The sequence below is a fragment of the Empidonax traillii genome, unplaced genomic scaffold, assembly GCF_003031625.1.
Source record: "Empidonax traillii isolate 1590-97213 ecotype Southwest subspecies unplaced genomic scaffold, ASM303162v1 scaffold699:size334557, whole genome shotgun sequence".
NCBI classification, from domain to species: Eukaryota; Metazoa; Chordata; class Aves; order Passeriformes; family Tyrannidae; genus Empidonax; species Empidonax traillii.
This window is the reverse complement of record NW_020955892.1, coordinates 98,286-108,132: the sequence shown is the minus strand read 5'-3', so window position 1 is coordinate 108,132 and position 9,847 is coordinate 98,286.

Sequence of the window (9,847 nt, the reverse complement as noted above, 5' to 3'; positions counted from 1 at the left end):
TATGACTACAGAGAAATACTTTTCATATAGTCTTGTCTTCATGTTAGCAGTATCTCTTTCATTATTAAGTTTTTTGAAGGTGTATACATAAAGGTGGAACACACAGCCTGTATATATATATATATGAAAGGATCTCTAAAGCAGTCTAGTTAATAGCAGTTCTTTGTTGAGTTTATGCAAACAAACACCCCACAGAATGAGAAGAGAGACTTTTCAGGAAAGCAACTATTTTCTCCAATATTTCTTTTGACCCTTTTTTATGTCAGAAGTGGCATAATCTTGCACTAAATCTCACTGACCCAGGTGTTTAAATCCAGTGGACCTTAGGACTGACCAAAATTCTACTTGTTTTCCTGTATTCAAACTTCTCTAGAGAATAAATAGTCAAATATTATTGATACCTGATAAATTCCAGAACACTGTAAGATGCTTCATCCATTCCATTCTATGAATACATTTTCTGCCTATTTGGCCACCTCTATGGAAACTTATTAGTGAAAACTAAGCATTCCTATATGGGGTGGCTATTAATAGGTATTCTCACCATAATCTCAGAAAGGCACCCAAAATGAAGGATCTGGGTTTTTTGAAGGACTTAGATCAGTGGCAGATAATCTGTAAATAGATTGCAATAAGAAGAGCTGGCTGGGAAGAAGTGCTGCTGTGTTGCCTATACTTTCTTGATTACAGTTTGGTTTTGTTGCTTGTTTTTTTCTTTTGTGACCCTCAAAACGCAATTATGTACATTCTTGCAGTAGGTGTGATGCTATTGTGGACTCCTTGTTTTAGTACAAGTATAATTAAGGAGGGATTTGAAGAAGAAGCAGCTTCTCAAGATGGTTCTCAATGCTAGCAATTGAGGAAAATACTAGAAAGGTCTCCAAGAGTGTAGGTCTAGGTTTCTGCCTTTGTATTTCTAGGTGTACTTGGTCCTGCTGAGAACATAGCTTTTGAGGAAATATTTGCAGAAGTCTCTTACACTATGCTAGGCTTAGCATCAGGATGTCTTGCAGTTATGTTGCTGAATCTTTAAACTTTAATAAAAATAAAAAAGTTTTTTTGTGTTGTATCTTATCTAAAGGTTACACTACTATTGCATACAAGTTGAATAAAGCATCTTCATAATTGACAAAAAAATCTTCCCATCATTTTGACTGCTTAATGAAGTATTTTTCTCAAATTCCCACAGGTAAATAATGACCCTCATGATGCACATGCACTTTTGTCATGGATATTAGATCAGGAATAGGGAATTCATGGTTTATCTGTCACAGTCCTTGCAATATAGTGCTTATTCCATGAAGGATCTATTATTCAGACTAATGAAACTGTGGCCATGCCTACCATCCAAAACATTATTATTCCTCTTGGCAAAGGTGTCTGTTCTACTGCCAAACCTTTGTCACCCTCCTTTTCTATTCAGTAATTGAAACCTGACACACATTAAATGCCTTCATTGTCATTACCTATTATTTTAATTCTGGGTAATGGTTGGGTTACTCAAGATAAATCTTTTAAAAAGACTGTTTATTTTAAAAGAAATTTAAATATATGTCTTATAATACATAAGGTTTTCCAAAACTCTTGACATTAACTAAGGGTCTTAGTAGCCTGAAATCTTTAGTTATTTGAATCTCATATTTGAATATCATGACATCTGCAGAAATTTATATGTCAGGGCCCTCAGTGCGCCAATGTGTCAAAAGTAGCCTGTCAAGGCTGTTTTTACTAGCAAGAGAAAATTCACATCAGAATTTGCTACCCAGATTTGTCCTAGTGTGAAATAACTTTATACTGCAGGACTAGCAGGTATAATAGGAGTCCCCACAGAAAAAATAATTCTCAAAATGCTACATAAGTTTTCAAAGATTTCTTTGTTCTTACAACCACAAAGATAGCAGTTAACCCTGACCAGGCTACAAAAGATTTAAGAATTTGTAGACCTGGAACTGAATTTTACGAAGCTATTATGAGGTCAAATACTAATATCATTAATCTAATTTCTAGAATGTTGATTTCTTTAGTCTTAAAAAGAGAAGAACTATTGTTTGTATATTTTCAATAAGAATATTAAAAAGTCACTTTTAAAATAAGCTGTAGTTCTAAGTACTCTGGAATAAGCACCAGTAATGAAGTTTCTTTTTTAAATGTGCCTACAAAATTAACCAGCCATTTGACAGCTGTGTGCATGCAAAACTAAGTGAAGCTAGGTTATATATGGCAGTTGTTTCAACCAAGCCTTGACAAAATTTTTTTTCTATGCCTAGCAGCATTTCATCAGAATTCCGTGTTATAATATAACTGTATCTATTTACTTTAGGTACTGATGAAATGTTCACGTTATCAAGGGTTTCTTAAGTGAGTACTATCAAGCTAGGTCTAGAAATAGTACTTTCCCAAGAATTGTAAAAGAGGTCCTGGGGCTTCAGAACTGTTTGAATTTTGGAAAGCTATTATTAGTATAGCCTTTTCTCCAAAGCGGCACATCATTCCTACAAATAAATCTGGTATGGTCATCTGAATATATCTTACCAAGAAAGAGTAATGGCCAGCATCTTCTGGTCTTCAGCAACATATAAGATTATACAACCTGTAGAGAGGATCACACAAGTTTCTAAATTTTCTTCTTTCTCTTAAATAATATAGAATAAAATAGGGTTATTATGTGAGGTGGAATAAATTTACAGTTGTATGGGTTACATTGTGTGGATTACAGTGCATACAACGTACACCCACATATGAATGAACCTGTATCCATTAATAAAGTGTGCTAAAAAATGCTTGCTTAGAACAATATACCCCTTTTACCACACAGGAAGTTGTATTTGTTTAATGTGACTCATTGTGGTAATATATTGCTTTATTTCAAGAGACAGGTAAGGACTAGATTGTTCATTGATGTGACAGAGGGCACACATTTAGGCAAGACCTTTAGCAAGCTTTTACTGTAATCTGTTCCCAAGCAGGATTTTTTGTGGCTATGTTGCTACAGCTCCAGTTTGAACATGGCTGGAACATTTCCCAGATGAGAGGGAAAGCATGTCATAGCCAGAATTGCGATCTGCCTAGCAGACACAAAAATAATTGCACACAAGTGTATACATGTGGGGTCTTTGCTAAGTCCAGATTTTGTCTCACTTATTTATTTATATAAATGCCAGGTCTATGGCCAAGTAGTGTTGGTATCTGCTGGTGGTATCCCCATCCCACTTAAAGTGCCATCTGCTCTTTCATATATCTGCCAAGTATATGGATTAAGTCTGCTGTTTCCCATTTTATGTCATGTTATTAATAATGGTAATGACTGTTTGCTAAATGGTAGTTGCACAGACTGTAGTTGTAAAATTCATGGTCACACATTCTTGTCCTCTCCTTATTTGTCTTACGAGTGCCAGAACTCTGGACGTACTTTTCAACTCAAATATTTATTTCTCCTAATGATTCCTTCTAATGTGCCAACCCATCATAGTGTTTTACAAAATATTACTCCCTAGTTCTATGAACTGACTAAACAAGACTGAGAAATGATGTATTCATGCATTTTCAACCTACGCAGTCAGTGAGTACAGAAGCATAGCAAGCTTTAAATGCAGAAAGGAATAATCTGGTAGGGTTACCTTGCTTCACACATCATTTGAAGAAGCCCATCCTTTCACAGTCACAACAGTAAAGACCAAACAAACCGACCTTCTCCACACCTCTCCTGACATCAAGTTTATTAACATATTATGATGAGTGTCCCTGGTGGTGCAGTGGCTAAACCACAGCGTTGTCAACGCTGAGATCTGGGTTCGATTCCCGGTTAGGACACTCCCTGGGCAGATGGAGCTCGTTAGCCCGTAAAGGCAATCCATCTACGTCCTGAGGACCTCGCTGCCACCGTCCAAGCGTGCTTGGCCCCGGCAGATGAACCTCAGGATTAAAGGGTGGGCTCAGTTCCGCGCACACTGTGTCTCACCTAAAAAATCCAATGCGCAGGCTGGAAGGTGTAAAAACCTTCCCCAGTTCTTCGTTCGCGAAGAGACTGGCCATTATAACATATTATGATAAACAGTGTACAGCATGTTTTGGTATTTTAAAAAATGATAAAATAGAATTAATTTCATTTTAGAAAGCCTCACTCAGGGACATCTTTTCTCTTTCAGTATTTCTTCCTATTAAATGCCTGAGCTCTGAAGACCTTTAAATCTATAATATAAATACAGAAATTTCAAAAAGACATTCCATGTGCTATTTTTCATGATATGTAATTCAATTTCATCATAGCTGTGGATGCTTACCATGGTTGCATGATATATATTTCACATATTTTTTGTAATTACTTTTCGACTGAAATCTAGTATCAGACCTCTGCAGTGGGACAGTACAGAGTAATCAGAAGTAATCATCTTTCCCATCAAAACTGTCTCTCCCAGTGCTTCCAAGTATGTATAAAAAAACCACTTAATCACTAGTTCTAATATTTTTGTTGGCAATTTCATTTTTTGTTTCACCTTGAGAGCTACAGTGAGGTCAATCCACTTGAGTACACTTTTATACTCTGCTATTACTTGAATCCTGTATTGGATATTTTTAAACTTACATACATATAAGGTCAGTGCAAACTGTAAATATGTCTGTCTTTGGACCGATAGTCTTGATTTTGGCCTTGTTTCTGACAGTTCTAGTAGCCTGTTATAAACTTTCAGATAGGATTTAGTAGCTAAAGCAGACTTACCTAAGACCAAATCCCTTAAATCAAAACTGTGGGAATGAAAAATGGTGGTCAGCTTCTGCTCAGAGCTGTCACAGGGTCCTCTTTTGAATACTTTGAAGTATTCAGGAAATGATCAACAAGTTAAATATGGGTTTTATCTAGCCATTAAGGGTCTTCCGTGGTGTTGCCTAGTGAGCTTTAATCTAGTAGCTGTTCCGAGGGCATCTTATGCACTTTGACTTAGAATTATAGAATGATTTAAGTTGGAAAGGACCTTAAAGATCATCTAGTTCCACCCCTCTTGCATGGACAGGGACATCTTCCACTATACCAGGTTACTCACAGACCCATCCAACCTGATCTTAAACACTTTCAGGGTTAGGGCATCCATAACTTACCCAGGCAACTTGTGCCTCACTACCCTCACAGTAAAGAATCTTTTCCTGACAACTAATCTAAATCTCTCCTCTTTTGGTTTAAAACTATTTCTCTTTGTCATATCACAATCTATCCTTGTAAAATGACATGAAGGGATGCTGCACAGATGGAGGGAGACACATTTGGACTGAATTCATATTCCTCATTTGACCTCACTGTGAATTGCCCTATTGGGCTGGAAACTACCTTCGAAAGAGGAGCAGAGAAGATGGTGAATTTCACTTGTCAGACTGGTTTCAGAGCTACACGTACCAAACAAATGCTGAAAAATCCACTGCAATCCCAGGGGTAGGCACACTTTCCCCAAAAGACCAAGCACATTGGAATAAAATTTATAATCCTTCTCCTGCTGCTCTTCTCCCTATGTGCCTGTCTTTCCAAGGCAGTACAAGGTGGCAAGGGGTGAGGAGGGAATGAACACCACCATAAAGCAACCATGGAACATAAAGCCACAGAGGGCAATAACTCTACATCTTACCAACTAAAAACTGGACTGTGAGACCCCCACTGTATCCTTGATGAAAGGTTACACTTTTACCTCCAGGAGGGTGCTGCACAATACCTGGAATTTTTTCCATGTATTCAAGAGAGAGAATGAGAGTTGATCACTTGTCTTTGATTTTCTTGTTGCGTGGTGCTCAGTGACATTTACCGACAGTTGCATGCTGCAAGTTCACCTCTCACTATGTCTTCTTTCGACTTTTTTCTAAGGCATCTAGATTCCCTTTTGGGATCTACCAGGGAGATTAGCCTAATTTTGAACTCCACATCATATTTGAATCTGGCATTTTCCCTTTGAGTATCCTTCTTATCAGGGATGATAAAAAACTGACAAAATGACATGACTTTTTTTTTTTTTTAATAATGGAAACAATGTGTTAAATTTACAAGAAAGCAAATTAATAATAATGGTGGTCTAGCTTTTATTTGTCAGTATCTCTATACATGTAGCAGAAATATTTTTGGGTGTAATTTTTCAGTGTACAACTTCTTCCAGACAACTAAAGAATAGTAAAAAATTATGTAGTTTCCAAATAAAAATATGTACATACACCATACTTAATTCTGAACATTTAAAAAAGCATTTAAATTCAGATATGGAGCCTGAGTCTTGTTTTCCTGTTTTGTATAAAAGACACCATTAGCCTTCCAAATGTGAATCTCTTTATGTAATATATATGTATACATCAAGTCACAGAATTGTGACTTCTGAAGCAAACAATGACACATTCTACTTTTCACTTCCTCTCCACTTGAAAATTATATTGATTTGCTAGCTGAGTACCTATTCTGCACAAGACCTTGTAATTGGAAATGAGCTCAAACTGAAGGTGCAGATTCATTTCTCAAACATTTGAAACTACTCAGACTTGGATCTTAACCCAGGTCTATTTCATGTCTCATTAGAAATTAATACTTGTTTGTTAGAAGTATGTCTTTCACATCTCAGTGTTCACACACTTAATCATTCCAATTTTTCAAGTTCAGTTATTTACTTATTATTAGAATTTCTACACTGAGTACACTGAATAGAGCATAAAGTCATTTTTACTTTTGCAAGTGAACATCGGTTCTGTTTTTACAGTTATAATACTAAATTTGCAAGGTATGTTTGGCTCATTTGTCACCATTACAGGCATCCTAAATGCTAGCTAATTTATTCTAAGAATTCCTAGATTAAAAAAAAAAAAAAAAAAAGAGATAAACTCTGCAAGATGGCTGTATAATCATATTCAAGGATATTGGTAATATTGTAAATACTTCAGTATGAAAGTCTTAATTAGCTTTCAAACAGGCACGCAAGGAGAGGATGATGTTGAAGGCAGCTGTGACCAATTCTCAAAAGAGAGAAAAAGGAAAAAAAAAAAAAGAGAAAACAATCCCCTTACTTAGTCTAAAAAGGGAACAGAATTTTCCATTTGTACCATTGTGTCCATAGGGAGCTATTCCACAGCATAGTTACAGAGTTACATCCACTCAGACTTATCACCTGTGTTCCTTTACTCATTTTTGATAGCTAGGCTCAGACAACAGTATTCTCCATACTGACAGAAACTCTTGACTCCAGGTTTTCTTAGTCTTCATGTATGATTTTTGATGTAGTCCCAATACATGTAAAAATGCCATCCACATGTTTTTAAATTTCTCTTCACAACATTATTGCAGCGAACCTAAACAATTTTATTTAATTGATTCTGAGAAATATAAATACACCCTGTCCCATCTTACAGCTTTATTTTTACAAAGGTGTCATCATCCTTCAAGTTTGTAAGACCATTTCTTATAGAGAAAGAAAGGGGTAGATGTGGCAGGTACTGCATGGGTGGTGAAGAAAAAGTTCTAGGCTTTCATGGTGTCTTTGATGTGGTCAATTTTTAAAGGGCAAATACTCTCTAACATGTTTTCCATCAAACTTTAGCAGCTGTGCAACAATGAAAACAGGAAGGCACAATTTGTAAATTATCTTTTTAAATTATTCCAAAAGCTAAAATTGCATAAATAACACTGTAATGTCAATCCCCTTGAACCAAAATATTTTTTACATTTCCTTCAGTGAAGTCCAGATTTCTCAGCAAGTGTTATACTCAGAGTAGAATCAGTGTTGAAATCAAAAAAAGCCATCTTTCACCTTTGTTTTTCTCCCACAGTGAAGAGGATTCATTGGGTGTTCTTCCTGAGGCTAAGTGTAACCATTGGCTATATACGTGGGGAACATGAAGGGGCAAAACTGAGGTGGGACACTTATTTTATTTAGCTTCAGAACTGGAATCAAATGAAAAGCAACTTTTTCGTGTTACCTGTTATAGAGGACGCAGAAACAGTTGATTAACAAAGCTAACAGAGAAGGAAATATTTCTTGTACACTGTTTTTGTGGGGTCGGGATTTGACTATGCAGTTTCCTAACTTCAAATAGTGTGTATTCATCTCTGTGCCATGGAGAGAGGGAGGGGAGGAGTCCCCAAGTCCTTTCCTTATGGAAGAGATTCATTCTATATAAAGTGATCCTGGAGAACTGGGCTTGGTCCCTGCAAGTCCCACTTCCAGAATGTGTACTCTGACTACCAGTCTCATTCATACTTCACTCCAGGCTAATTATTAACTTTTATTGTAGAGTGAATTTAGAAACTGAAATCTATCATATATTTTCCCACTTGTCCAGTGGATTTGATGCTGTTCTGAAAAATGAGTTTCTGGGTCTGTCCTCGGAAGAGAAGATTTATTTTCCAGATGGCATGGAAGCGTGGCTCAGGCTTACAGGATGGTACAAAAGCTTTTCTGAAAGGGACACTATCCTCTCAGGCACTTGTCATTGCCTGCAGTCAGTAATAAGTCAGTGAACAAAACCAAGGTCCTAGTTCAGTGGGCTTCCTGTGATTTGAGAGAGGTAGAAAGAGCACTGACCATGGGACAAGCTATCGTTATTTTATACTTCATCTGGTTTCAGTTGTTTGCATATTCTCCTGTGGAAAGCTCCCTTATGGCTTGCAGCTTTCAACATGAAGAGTCAGCTCATCTAGTTTTGGTTACCAAAAAGTTAGCGGTCTAGTCTGAGATAGTTTTGTCAGCTACTCCTACATACGGTGAAGAGAGAGGTACTCAATAAAAACATAATCTCATACTAAAATAATGCTACCAGATAGATAGGATAATCTTCCTGGTTCAAGGCACTTCCTTCTCTTCCTTTCTCTTAAATACAGAAGAAGCAAAGACAAAATACTTTACATCTTTCAAGCAGCTAAAGCTCAAAGAGTTAGCTTCCATCACTGAAAACTGAAGACAATTTCCCCGTCCCAGATACTCTTGACAAAATATTAAGTGGACCTGTAGTTCTGTGTTTCCTTTGACTTTATTTCCATCTTATTGAGTGAGTGAGTTACTGTCTCCATTTGGCTGCTCTTTTATTTGGAAGAATGCTTCTCAGCTCACGTCCTGAGTACGTGGCTCCATTACCGCTGATCAACAGCCTAGCATCACGGAACACTCTGGTAGCAGAAATATATTTTTTCTTCTCTGTTTTCTGTTCTTCTATTATGTTTTCTATAATTTAAAAAAATGCATTTGTTTATCTCTACTGAGTTTCCATCAGGGGAGATGGTTGCTTGCAATTATATTTACGCTGTCCTTGCAGTACCTCCAATTCCTGCAACACAAAAGCTCTATCATAAAATCAGTGAAGCTAATTTATTACCCAGGGATTAGATTGACAGCTGGTAAACTAACATTTCTTTTACTCTTTCAAGATTTGTAGTGTGAAAATATATTTTATTGGATCCTGAAAAATACTGGTTTAATATTTCATAATAATATAAAGAGCAATAAGAGCAATATGCCTGTTTTTCCTTGAGTAACCTTAAGGGTTGCTTTGCAGGGACTCATAAAATGACAAGAAGTGTTTGACAGCATGTCTGTTCACTGCAGATTCTGTTACCAGTGCTGACCTTCTAAACTCAACACTCAAAGATTCATATGGCTGGTTCTTTCTTTAGGCAGTTGGCATTAGATCAAGCAAGTGAAGTCATGAGTTAATGCAAACTAAAAACCAGAGCAAAATAAACCAGAACAAAACCAAACCAACAGCAGCAACAGAAAAATCAACAGCAAAAAAATCCAAACAGAGCAGTGTAACACCTGGTTATTACTCATTTCTGTGAAACAATTTGTTCCATTTTATTTTCCCTAATTGTGTGCTTTTCAGTCAGTTCTTCCAGCTA